Raw genomic sequence first — 14,581 nt, 5'->3', positions numbered from 1 at the left:
CAGCACACTGACTTTTCATTGTAATAAAGTGATAGTTACTTTGTATGGCATACACTGAAATGTCAGAAAAGACTTATATGAGTGTATTTCTAAAGAGATACAAGCAAGCTGGTTTCACAATAGTGATCTTTCATTGAATTAATGTAATAGATGTTCTGTCGCACGTGTTGTGAAATTTTCAATAAATCTTACATGAAAATGTTACTATAAGTCTACCTGAAAGCTGAGTTAGGTACAATGTTTTTTCATTTTAAGAAAGTATAGCTGTTCTCTGTGGCTCATACTGAAATGCTAGAAAAGACATACATGAAGATGTTCCTTAAAAGCTACAAGGAAGTTGGTTTCACCACAGCATTCTTTCAATGAGTGAATGTTATAGATATTCCATCATGCCCGTAGTGAAATGTTTGATAGGACTTATTTGAAGATTCCCCTAAACAGCTGCAAGCAAGGTGTTTTCACCACAGTGTTCATTCAGAAAATGAATGTTATACGTATTCTGTCATGCCTCAAGAGAACTATTTGATGTCTTATGTGAGAGTGTTCCTGAACAGCTACAAGCAAGCTTTTTCAACATAGTGTGGTTTCCTTGAATGAATGTTATGGATATCATGTTGCGGCTGTAGAGAAACGTTTGATAAGACATAAATGAAATGCTCATAAAGAGCCACTGGTTTCATCAGAACGTTCTTTCTGGATATGGAAGTGATAGCCATTCTGTAGGCATAATGAAGTGTTTGAAGAGCCTTATACGAAGACATTCCCAAGGCGCCAGAAGTAATCTGGCTTCACCACAGTGTTCTTTCAGTGAACGAGTGTTATAGCTAGTCTGTCATGCCTGTAGTGAAATGTTTAATAAGTCTTATATGAAGAGGTTTCAAACAGCCGCCAGCAAGCCGGGTTTAGCACAGTGTCCTTTAACTGTAAGTAAGTGAGAGCCATTCTGTATGGCATATGCTTAAATGTTAGAGAGGTCTTATATGAAGATGTTCCTAAATAGAATCCAACAAGATGTGTTCAGGACAGAATAATTTCATCATAAGATAGTGACAGCCGTTTAGTATGGCATATACAGAAATGCTGAAAAGGACTTCAATGAAGATCTTCCTTAACAGTCAAACCAAGCCACTTTCACCATAGTGTTCTTTCATTGAATGGATGTAATAGATATTCTGTCATGCCTGTAGTTAAATGTTCAATAGGTCTTACATAAAAATACTCCTAATAATCTACCTGAAAGCTATTAAACACAGCCTTCTTTCCTTGTAAGAAGGGTATGGCCATGCTGTATGCCATATACTGAAATGCTTGAAAAGCTTTATATGAAGATGTTCCTCAACAGTTACAAGAAAACTGCTTTCATCCCTGTGTTCATTCAATGAGTGAATGTTTAGAGATTCTGTCATTCCTGCAAAGGAATGTTTAATAAGTCTTACATGAAGATGTTTCTAAACAGCTACAAGGAAATTCTTTTAAATACAGTGTTATTACATTGAATAGACATTAAAGGTATCCTGTCATGACTGTAGGCAAATGTCTGATAAGACTTGAGCAAAATATTAATAAACAATTACTTGCAAGCTGGGTTCATCACAGTATTCTTTTCTGGCGATGGAGATGATAGCCATTCTGTATGGCATAAAGTGATATGTTTGAAGAGCCTTTTATTTATATTCTTAAACAGCTAACAAGCCAGATGGTTTCTTCACAGTGTTCTTTCAGTGAATGAATGTTCTAGATATTGTCACATCTGTGGTGAAATATTTGATATATGATGTTCCTAAACAGCTACCTATAAACTGGATTCAGCATGTGTTCTTTCATTTTGTGAAAATGATAGTCGCTCTGTGTGGAATATACTTAAGTATTTGAAGTGTACTATGTGCAGATGTTCCTAAACAGTGAAAAGAAGATGGTTTTTGCATAATTTTCTTTCAGATAACAAATGTTATAGACATTGTCACATCTGTAGTCAAATGTTTGATATGATTTATGTGAAAATATCCCTAAACAGCTACCTGTTGGCTTGATTAAGCACAATGCTCTTTCATTGTAAGAAAGTGATAGCCGTTCCTTGTGGCATATACTGAAATGTTTGAAATGGCATATGTGAAGATGTTCCTTAAGAGCTACTTGCTAGGTGTTTTCCAGACAATGTTCTTTCAGTGAATGGATGTTATAGATAGTCTATCACACCCGTAGTGAAATGCTGGATAAGTTTTATGAAGATGTCCCTAAGTAGCTACAAGCAAAATGGTTTCACAACAGTGTTCTTACAGACATTGAATGTTATAGATATTCTGTCATGCCTGTAGTGAAATGTTTGATAAGGCTTGCATGAACACTTACATGAAGATGTTTCTCAACAGCCACAAGCAGGCTTTTTCAACACAGTATTTCATTGAATGAATGTAATAATTATCACATTGTGGCTGCAGAGAAACGTCTGATAAGACACACACAAAATGTTCATAAATAGCATGTGCCAGCTGGTTGCATCACAATGTTGTTTAATTTAATGGAAGTGATCATCATTCTGTATAGCATATGATGTGTTTGAATAGCCTTATATAAAGATATTCCTAAAAACTTATGAGCAATCTGGTTTCACCAGAGTGTGTTCCTCAGTGAAGGAATCTTACAGAGATTCTGTCAGAGCAGTAGTGACATGTTTGGTGTTTTGTATGAAGAAACCCTAAATGGCTTCCTGCAAGATGAGTTCAACACAGTGTTATTTCATTTTAAGAAAATGATAGTCATTCTGTTTGGCATAAACTGAAATCTTAGAAAAGCCTTATATCAAGATGTTCCTAATTAGCTACCAGCAATCTGGCTTCACAATAGTGTTCTTTCACTGAATGGATGTAATAGATACTTTGTAGTGAAATGTATGATAAGTCTCTTAGGAAAAGGTTCCTAAACAGCTGCCTGCAATCTGGCTTCAGCACATTATATCATTGTCTCAAAGTGATATTCATTCAGTATGTCTTATATGGAAACGCTTGAAATGGTGAACATGAAGAAGTTTCTAAATATATACAAGCAAGATTGTTTCTCCACAGTTTTCTTTCAGTGACTGAATGTTATGTATAGTCTGTCACGACTATTGTAAAATGTTTGATAAGTCTTATGTAAAAACGTTCCTAGATAGCTATCTGTGAGCTCTATTTAGCACAGTGTTCTTTCATTGTAGGAAAATGATACCCATTCATTATGGCATATACTGAAATGTGAGAAATGTCTCAAATACAAATGTTCCTAATAATAGCTTCAAGATGCTTTCACCACAGAGGTCTTTCAGTGAAACAATATTGCAGATATTCTGTGACACTTGTAGTGAAGTGTTAGTTAAAACTTACTTGCAAGCTGGATTCAGCACAGTGTTTCTTTCATTGTTGGAAACTCATATTCAATCAGAACAGCAAATATTGAAATGGTTATAATGACTAATATGAAGATGATCCTTAATGGCTGCAAGTAAGATGGTTTCACCACAGTTTTCTCTCAGTGAACAAATGCTATATATATTCTGTCCCACATGCAATGAAATGTTTGTTAAGTCTTATATGAACATGTTCCTAAACAGCTACCCGCAAACTGGGCTTAGAACAGTGTTCTCACATTGTTAGTAATTGATAGGTCATCTGTAGGGCATATGCTGAAATGTTGGAAATGTCTTATGTGAATATGCCCCTAAACAGCTGTGAGCACATTTGTTTCCCCAGAGTTCCTTTAGTGTCTGAATCTTATGGATATTTTTCAAGTCTGTAGTGTAATTTTTTTAAGTATTTTATGAAGTTCTTCCTAAACAGATACTAGGAAACAAGGGTTCAGCTCATCCTTCTTTCCTTGAGTGAATATTAAAATCATTCTGTCATGACCATAGCGCAATATTTGTTAAGACTTATAAAAAGATATTTCTAAAAGACAACTTTCCAGCTGGGTTCTTAACATCGTTCTTTCATTTTATGGAAGTGATAACCATTCTGGATGGAATACACTGAAATGTTTGAAAAGACTTGTATGAAGATACTCCTAAATAGCTACAAGCAATCTGGTTACACCACAGTGTTCTTTCATTTAATAAACTTTATATATAGTCTCCTATAGCTGTAGTGAAATGTTTTATATCATACATGAAAATGTTCCTACAGCTACCTGCAAGCTGGGATCAGCACACTGACTTTTCATTGTAATAAAGTGATAGTTACTTTGTATGGCATACACTGAAATGTCAGAAAAGACTTATATGAGTGTATTTCTAAAGAGATACAAGCAAGCTGGTTTCACAATAGTGATCTTTCATTGAATTAATGTAATAGATGTTCTGTCGCACGTGTTGTGAAATTTTCAATAAATCTTACATGAAAATGTTACTATAAGTCTACCTGAAAGCTGAGTTAGGTACAATGTTTTTTCATTTTAAGAAAGTATAGCTGTTCTCTGTGGCTCATACTGAAATGCTAGAAAAGACTTACATGAAGATGTTCCTTAAAAGCTACAAGGAAGTTGGTTTCACCACAGCATTCTTTCAATGAGTGAATGTTATAGATATTCCATCATGCCCGTAGTGAAATGTTTGATAGGACTTATTTGAAGATTCCCCTAAACAGCTGCAAGCAAGGTGTTTTCACCACAGTGTTCATTCAGAAAATGAATGTTATACGTATTCTGTCATGCCTCAAGAGAACTATTTGATGTCTTATGTGAGAGTGTTCCTGAACAGCTACAAGCAAGCTTTTTCAACATAGTGTGGTTTCCTTGAATGAATGTTATGGATATCATGTTGCGGCTGTAGAGAAACGTTTGATAAGACATAAATGAAATGCTCATAAAGAGCCACTGGTTTCATCAGAACGTTCTTTCTGGATATGGAAGTGATAGCCATTCTGTAGGCATAATGAAGTGTTTGAAGAGCCTTATACGAAGACATTCCCAAGGCGCCAGAAGTAATCTGGCTTCACCACAGTGTTCTTTCAGTGAACGAGTGTTATAGCTAGTCTGTCATGCCTGTAGTGAAATGTTTAATAAGTCTTATATGAAGAGGTTTCAAACAGCCGCCAGCAAGCCGGGTTTAGCACAGTGTCCTTTAACTGTAAGTAAGTGAGAGCCATTCTGTATGGCATATACTTAAATGTTAGAGAGGTCTTATATGAAGATGTTCCTAAATAGAATCCAACAAGATGTGTTCAGGACAGAATAATTTCATCATAAGATAGTGACAGCCGTTTAGTATGGCATATACAGAAATGCTGAAAAGGACTTCAATGAAGATCTTCCTTAACAGTCAAACCAAGCCACTTTCACCATAGTGTTCTTTCATTGAATGGATGTAATAGATATTCTGTCATGCCTGTAGTTAAATGTTCAATAGGTCTTACATAAAAATACTCCTAATAATCTACCTGAAAGCTATTAAACACAACCTTCTTTCCTTGTAAGAAGGGTATGGCCATGCTGTATGCCATATACTGAAATGCTTGAAAAGCTTTATATGAAGATGTTCCTCAACAGTTACAAGAAAACTGCTTTCATCCCTGTGTTCATTCAATGAGTGACTGTTTAGAGATTCTGTCATTCCTGCAAAGGAATGTTTAATAAGTCTTACATGAAGATGTTTCTAAACAGCTACAAGGAAATTCTTTTAAATACAGTGTTATTACATTGAATAGACATTAAAGATATCCTGTCATGACTGTAGGCAAATGTCTGATAAGACTTGAGCAAAATATTAATAAACAATTACTTGCAAGCTGGGTTCATCACAGTATTCTTTTCTGGCGATGGAGATGATAGCCATTCTGTATGGCATAAAGTGATATGTTTGAAGAGCCTTTTATTTATATTCTTAAACAGCTAACAAGCCAGATGGTTTCTTCACAGTGTTCTTTCAGTGAATGAATGTTCTAGATATTGTCACATCTGTGGTGAAATATTTGATATATGATGTTCCTAAACAGCTACCTATAAACTGGATTCAGCATGTGTTCTTTCATTTTGTGAAAATGATAGTCGCTCTGTGTGGAATATACTTAAGTATTTGAAGTGTACTATGTGCAGATGTTCCTAAACAGTGAAAAGAAGATGGTTTTTGCATAATTTTCTTTCAGATAACAAATGTTATAGACATTGTCACATCTGTAGTCAAATGTTTGATATGATTTATGTGAAAATATCCCTAAACAGCTACCTGTTGGCTTGATTAAGCACAATGCTCTTTCATTGTAAGAAAGTGATAGCCGTTCCATGTGGCATATACTGAAATGTTTGAAATGGCATATGTGAAGATGTTCCTTAAGAGCTACTTGCTAGGTGTTTTCCAGACAATGTTCTTTCAGTGAATGGATGTTATAGATAGTCTATCACACCCGTAGTGAAATGCTGGATAAGTTTTATGAAGATGTCCCTAAGTAGCTACAAGCAAAATGGTTTCACAACAGTGTTCTTACAGACATTGAATGTTATAGATATTCTGTCATGCCTGTAGTGAAATGTTTGATAAGGCTTGCATGAACACTTACATGAAGATGTTTCTCAACAGCCACAAGCAGGCTTTTTCAACACAGTATTTCATTGAATGAATGTAATAATTATCACATTGTGGCTGCAGAGAAACGTCTGATAAGACACACACAAAATGTTCATAAATAGCATGTGCCAGCTGGTTGCATCACAATGTTGTTTAATTTAATGGAAGTGATCATCATTCTGTATAGCATATGATGTGTTTGAATAGCCTTATATAAAGATATTCCTAAAAACTTATGAGCAATCTGGTTTCACCAGAGTGTGTTCCTCAGTGAAGGAATCTTACAGAGATTCTGTCAGAGCAGTAGTGACATGTTTGGTGTTTTGTATGAAGAAACCCTAAATGGCTTCCTGCAAGATGAGTTCAACACAGTGTTATTTCATTTTAAGAAAATGATAGTCATTCTGTTTGGCATAAACTGAAATCTTAGAAAAGCCTTATATCAAGATGTTCCTAATTAGCTACCAGCAATCTGGCTTCACAATAGTGTTCTTTCACTGAATGGATGTAATAGATACTTTGTAGTGAAATGTATGATAAGTCTCTTAGGAAAAGGTTCCTAAACAGCTGCCTGCAATCTGGCTTCAGCACATTATATCATTGTCTCAAAGTGATATTCATTCAGTATGTCTTATATGGAAACGCTTGAAATGGTGAACATGAAGAAGTTTCTAAATATATACAAGCAAGATTGTTTCTCCACAGTTTTCTTTCAGTGACTGAATGTTATGTATAGTCTGTCACGACTATTGTAAAATGTTTGATAAGTCTTATGTAAAAACGTTCCTAGATAGCTATCTGTGAGCTCTATTTAGCACAGTGTTCTTTCATTGTAGGAAAATGATACCCATTCATTATGGCATATACTGAAATGTGAGAAATGTCTCAAATACAAATGTTCCTAATAATAGCTTCAAGATGCTTTCACCACAGAGGTCTTTCAGTGAAACAATATTGCAGATATTCTGTGACACTTGTAGTGAAGTGTTAGTTAAAACTTACTTGCAAGCTGGATTCAGCACAGTGTTTCTTTCATTGTTGGAAACTCATATTCAATCAGAACAGCAAATATTGAAATGGTTATAATGACTAATATGAAGATGATCCTTAATGGCTGCAAGTAAGATGGTTTCACCACAGTTTTCTCTCAGTGAACAAATGCTATATATATTCTGTCCCACATGCAATGAAATGTTTGTTAAGTCTTATATGAACATGTTCCTAAACAGCTACCCGCAAACTGGGCTTAGAACAGTGTTCTCACATTGTTAGTAATTGATAGGTCATCTGTAGGGCATATGCTGAAATGTTGGAAATGTCTTATGTGAATATGCCCCTAAACAGCTGTGAGCACATTTGTTTCCCCAGAGTTCCTTTAGTGTCTGAATCTTATGGATATTTTTCAAGTCTGTAGTGTAATTTTTTTAAGTATTTTATGAAGTTCTTCCTAAACAGATACTAGGAAACAAGGGTTCAGCTCATCCTTCTTTCCTTGAGTGAATATTAAAATCATTCTGTCATGACCATAGCGCAATATTTGTTAAGACTTATAAAAAGATATTTCTAAAAGACAACTTTCCAGCTGGGTTCTTAACATCGTTCTTTCATTTTATGGAAGTGATAACCATTCTGGATGGAATACACTGAAATGTTTGAAAAGACTTGTATGAAGATACTCCTAAATAGCTACAAGCAATCTGGTTACACCACAGTGTTCTTTCATTTAATAAACTTTATATATAGTCTCCTATAGCTGTAGTGAAATGTTTTATATCATATATGAAAATGTTCCTACAGCTACCTGCAAGCTGGGATCAGCACACTGACTTTTCATTGTAATAAAGTGATAGTTACTTTGTATGGCATACACTGAAATGTCAGAAAAGACTTATATGAGTGTATTTCTAAAGAGATACAAGCAAGCTGGTTTCACAATAGTGATCTTTCATTGAATTAATGTAATAGATGTTCTGTCGCACGTGTTGTGAAATTTTCAATAAATCTTACATGAAAATGTTACTATAAGTCTACCTGAAAGCTGAGTTAGGTACAATGTTTTTTCATTTTAAGAAAGTATAGCTGTTCTCTGTGGCTCATACTGAAATGCTAGAAAAGACTTACATGAAGATGTTCCTTAAAAGCTACAAGGAAGTTGGTTTCACCACAGCATTCTTTCAATGAGTGAATGTTATAGATATTCCATCATGCCCGTAGTGAAATGTTTGATAGGACTTATTTGAAGATTCCCCTAAACAGCTGCAAGCAAGGTGTTTTCACCACAGTGTTCATTCAGAAAATGAATGTTATACGTATTCTGTCATGCCTCAAGAGAACTATTTGATGTCTTATGTGAGAGTGTTCCTGAACAGCTACAAGCAAGCTTTTTCAACATAGTGTGGTTTCCTTGAATGAATGTTATGGATATCATGTTGTGGCTGTAGAGAAACGTTTGATAAGACATAAATGAAATGCTCATAAAGAGCCACTGGTTTCATCAGAACGTTCTTTCTGGATATGGAAGTGATAGCCATTCTGTAGGCATAATGAAGTGTTTGAAGAGCCTTATACGAAGACATTCCCAAGGCGCCAGAAGTAATCTGGCTTCACCACAGTGTTCTTTCAGTGAACGAGTGTTATAGCTAGTCTGTCATGCCTGTAGTGAAATGTTTAATAAGTCTTATATGAAGAGGTTTCAAACAGCCGCCAGCAAGCCGGGTTTAGCACAGTGTCCTTTAACTGTAAGTAAGTGAGAGCCATTCTGTATGGCATATGCTTAAATGTTAGAGAGGTCTTATATGAAGATGTTCCTAAATAGAATCCAACAAGATGTGTTCAGGACAGAATAATTTCATCATAAGATAGTGACAGCCGTTTAGTATGGCATATACAGAAATGCTGAAAAGGACTTCAATGAAGATCTTCCTTAACAGTCAAACCAAGCCACTTTCACCATAGTGTTCTTTCATTGAATGGATGTAATAGATATTCTGTCATGCCTGTAGTTAAATGTTCAATAGGTCTTACATAAAAATACTCCTAATAATCTACCTGAAAGCTATTAAACACAACCTTCTTTCCTTGTAAGAAGGGTATGGCCATGCTGTATGCCATATACTGAAATGCTTGAAAAGCTTTATATGAAGATGTTCCTCAACAGTTACAAGAAAACTGCTTTCATCCCTGTGTTCATTCAATGAGTGACTGTTTAGAGATTCTGTCATTCCTGCAAAGGAATGTTTAATAAGTCTTACATGAAGATGTTTCTAAACAGCTACAAGGAAATTCTTTTAAATACAGTGTTATTACATTGAATAGACATTAAAGATATCCTGTCATGACTGTAGGCAAATGTCTGATAAGACTTGAGCAAAATATTAATAAACAATTACTTGCAAGCTGGGTTCATCACAGTATTCTTTTCTGGCTATGGAGATGATAGCCATTCTGTATGGCATAAAGTGATATGTTTGAAGTGCCTTTTATTTATATTCTTAAACAGCTAACAAGCCAGATGGTTTCTTCACAGTGTTCTTTCAGTGAATGAATGTTCTAGATATTGTCACATCTGTGGTGAAATATTTGATATATGATGTTCCTAAACAGCTACCTATAAACTGGATTCAGCATGTGTTCTTTCATTTTGTGAAAATGATAGTCGCTCTGTGTGGAATATACTTAAGTATTTGAAGTGTACTATGTGCAGATGTTCCTAAACAGTGAAAAGAAGATGGTTTTTGCATAATTTTCTTTCAGATAACAAATGTTATAGACATTGTCACATCTGTAGTCAAATGTTTGATATGATTTATGTGAAAATATCCCTAAACAGCTACCTGTTGGCTTGATTAAGCACAATGCTCTTTCATTGTAAGAAAGTGATAGCCGTTCCTTGTGGCATATACTGAAATGTTTGTAATGGCATATGTGAAGATGTTCCTTAAGAGCTACTTGCTAGGTGTTTTCCAGACAATGTTCTTTCAGTGAATGGATGTTATAGATAGTCTATCACACCCGTAGTGAAATGCTGGATAAGTTTTATGAAGATGTCCCTAAGTAGCTACAAGCAAAATGGTTTCACAACAGTGTTCTTACAGACATTGAATGTTATAGATATTCTGTCATGCCTGTAGTGAAATGTTTGATAAGGCTTGCATGAACACTTACATGAAGATGTTTCTAAACAGCCACAAGCAGGCTTTTTCAACACAGTATTTCATTGAATGAATGTAATAATTATCACATTGTGGCTGCAGAGAAACGTCTGATAAGACACACACAAAATGTTCATAAATAGCATGTGCCAGCTGGTTGCATCACAATGTTGTTTAATTTAATGGAAGTGATCATCATTCTGTATAGCATATGATGTGTTTGAATAGCCTTATATAAAGATATTCCTAAAAACTTATGAGCAATCTGGTTTCACCAGAGTGTGTTCCTCAGTGAAGGAATCTTACAGAGATTCTGTCAGAGCAGTAGTGACATGTTTGGTGTTTTGTATGAAGAAACCCTAAATGGCTTCCTGCAAGATGAGTTCAACACAGTGTTATTTCATTTTAAGAAAATGATAGTCATTCTGTTTGGCATAAACTGAAATCTTAGAAAAGCCTTATATCAAGATGTTCCTAATTAGCTACCAGCAATCTGGCTTCACAATAGTGTTCTTTCACTGAATGGATGTAATAGATACTTTGTAGTGAAATGTATGATAAGTCTCTTAGGAAAAGGTTCCTAAACAGCTGCCTGCAATCTGGCTTCAGCACATTATATCATTGTCTCAAAGTGATATTCATTCAGTATGTCTTATATGGAAACGCTTGAAATGGTGAACATGAAGAAGTTTCTAAATATATACAAGCAAGATTGTTTCTCCACAGTTTTCTTTCAGTGACTGAATGTTATGTATAGTCTGTCACGACTATTGTAAAATGTTTGATAAGTCTTATGTAAAAACGTTCCTAGATAGCTATCTGTGAGCTCTATTTAGCACAGTGTTCTTTCATTGTAGGAAAATGATACCCATTCATTATGGCATATACTGAAATGTGAGAAATGTCTCAAATACAAATGTTCCTAATAATAGCTTCAAGATGCTTTCACCACAGAGGTCTTTCAGTGAAACAATATTGCAGATATTCTGTGACACTTGTAGTGAAGTGTTAGTTAAAACTTACTTGCAAGCTGGATTCAGCACAGTGTTTCTTTCATTGTTGGAAACTCATATTCAATCAGAACAGCAAATATTGAAATGGTTATAATGACTAATATGAAGATGATCCTTAATGGCTGCAAGTAAGATGGTTTCACCACAGTTTTCTCTCAGTGAACAAATGCTATATATATTCTGTCCCACATGCAATGAAATGTTTGTTAAGTCTTATATGAACATGTTCCTAAACAGCTACCCGCAAACTGGGCTTAGAACAGTGTTCTCACATTGTTAGTAATTGATAGGTCATCTGTAGGGCATATGCTGAAATGTTGGAAATGTCTTATGTGAATATGCCCCTAAACAGCTGTGAGCACATTTGTTTCCCCAGAGTTCCTTTAGTGTCTGAATCTTATGGATATTTTTCAAGTCTGTAGTGTAATTTTTTAAGTATTTTATGAAGTTCTTCCTAAACAGATACTAGGAAACAAGGGTTCAGCTCATCCTTCTTTCCTTGAGTGAATATTAAAATCATTCTGTCATGACCCTAGCGCAATATTTGTTAAGACTTATAAAAAGATATTTCTAAAAGACAACTTTCCAGCTGGGTTCTTAACATCGTTCTTTCATTTTATGGAAGTGATAACCATTCTGGATGGAATACACTGAAATGTTTGAAAAGACTTGTATGAAGATACTCCTAAATAGCTACAAGCAATCTGGTTACACCACAGTGTTCTTTCATTTAATAAACTTTATATATAGTCTCCTATAGCTGTAGTGAAATGTTTTATATCATATATGAAAATGTTCCTACAGCTACCTGCAAGCTGGGATCAGCACACTGACTTTTCATTGTAATAAAGTGATAGTTACTTTGTATGGCATACACTGAAATGTCAGAAAAGACTTATATGAGTGTATTTCTAAAGAGATACAAGCAAGCTGGTTTCACAATAGTGATCTTTCATTGAATTAATGTAATAGATGTTCTGTCGCACGTGTTGTGAAATTTTCAATAAATCTTACATGAAAATGTTACTATAAGTCTACCTGAAAGCTGAGTTAGGTACAATGTTTTTTCATTTTAAGAAAGTATAGCTGTTCTCTGTGGCTCATACTGAAATGCTAGAAAAGACTTACATGAAGATGTTCCTTAAAAGCTACAAGGAAGTTGGTTTCACCACAGCATTCTTTCAATGAGTGAATGTTATAGATATTCCATCATGCCCGTAGTGAAATGTTTGATAGGACTTATTTGAAGATTCCCCTAAACAGCTGCAAGCAAGGTGTTTTCACCACAGTGTTCATTCAGAAAATGAATGTTATACGTATTCTGTCATGCCTCAAGAGAACTATTTGATGTCTTATGTGAGAGTGTTCCTGAACAGCTACAAGCAAGCTTTTTCAACATAGTGTGGTTTCCTTGAATGAATGTTATGGATATCATGTTGCGGCTGTAGAGAAACGTTTGATAAGACATAAATGAAATGCTCATAAAGAGCCACTGGTTTCATCAGAACGTTCTTTCTGGATATGGAAGTGATAGCCATTCTGTAGGCATAATGAAGTGTTTGAAGAGCCTTATACGAAGACATTCCCAAGGCGCCAGAAGTAATCTGGCTTCACCACAGTGTTCTTTCAGTGAACGAGTGTTATAGCTAGTCTGTCATGCCTGTAGTGAAATGTTTAATAAGTCTTATATGAAGAGGTTTCAAACAGCCGCCAGCAAGCCGGGTTTAGCACAGTGTCCTTTAACTGTAAGTAAGTGAGAGCCATTCTGTATGGCATATGCTTAAATGTTAGAGAGGTCTTATATGAAGATGTTCCTAAATAGAATCCAACAAGATGTGTTCAGGACAGAATAATTTCATCATAAGATAGTGACAGCCGTTTAGTATGGCATATACAGAAATGCTGAAAAGGACTTCAATGAAGATCTTCCTTAACAGTCAAACCAAGCCACTTTCACCATAGTGTTCTTTCATTGAATGGATGTAATAGATATTCTGTCATGCCTGTAGTTAAATGTTCAATAGGTCTTACATAAAAATACTCCTAATAATCTACCTGAAAGCTATTAAACACAACCTTCTTTCCTTGTAAGAAGGGTATGGCCATGCTGTATGCCATATACTGAAATGCTTGAAAAGCTTTATATGAAGATGTTCCTCAACAGTTACAAGAAAACTGCTTTCATCCCTGTGTTCATTCAATGAGTGACTGTTTAGAGATTCTGTCATTCCTGCAAAGGAATGTTTAATAAGTCTTACATGAAGATGTTTCTAAACAGCTACAAGGAAATTCTTTTAAATACAGTGTTATTACATTGAATAGACATTAAAGATATCCTGTCATGACTGTAGGCAAATGTCTGATAAGACTTGAGCAAAATATTAATAAACAATTACTTGCAAGCTGGGTTCATCACAGTATTCTTTTCTGGCTATGGAGATGATAGCCATTCTGTATGGCATAAAGTGATATGTTTGAAGAGCCTTTTATTTATATTCTTAAACAGCTAACAAGCCAGATGGTTTCTTCACAGTGTTCTTTCAGTGAATGAATGTTCTAGATATTGTCACATCTGTGGTGAAATATTTGATATATGATGTTCCTAAACAGCTACCTATAAACTGGATTCAGCATGTGTTCTTTCATTTTGTGAAAATGATAGTCGCTCTGTGTGGAATATACTTAAGTATTTGAAGTGTACTATGTGCAGATGTTCCTAAACAGTGAAAAGAAGATGGTTTTTGCATAATTTTCTTTCAGATAACAAATGTTATAGACATTGTCACATCTGTAGTCAAATGTTTGATATGATTTATGTGAAAATATCCCTAAACAGCTACCTGTTGGCTTGATTAAGCACAATGCTCTTTCATTGTAAGAAAGTGATA

Source organism: Equus asinus, chromosome 23 (assembly GCF_041296235.1).
Source record: "Equus asinus isolate D_3611 breed Donkey chromosome 23, EquAss-T2T_v2, whole genome shotgun sequence".
NCBI classification, from domain to species: Eukaryota; Metazoa; Chordata; class Mammalia; order Perissodactyla; family Equidae; genus Equus; species Equus asinus.
The sequence above is the reverse complement of the archived record's forward strand: the minus strand, read 5'-3'. Positions refer to the sequence as shown.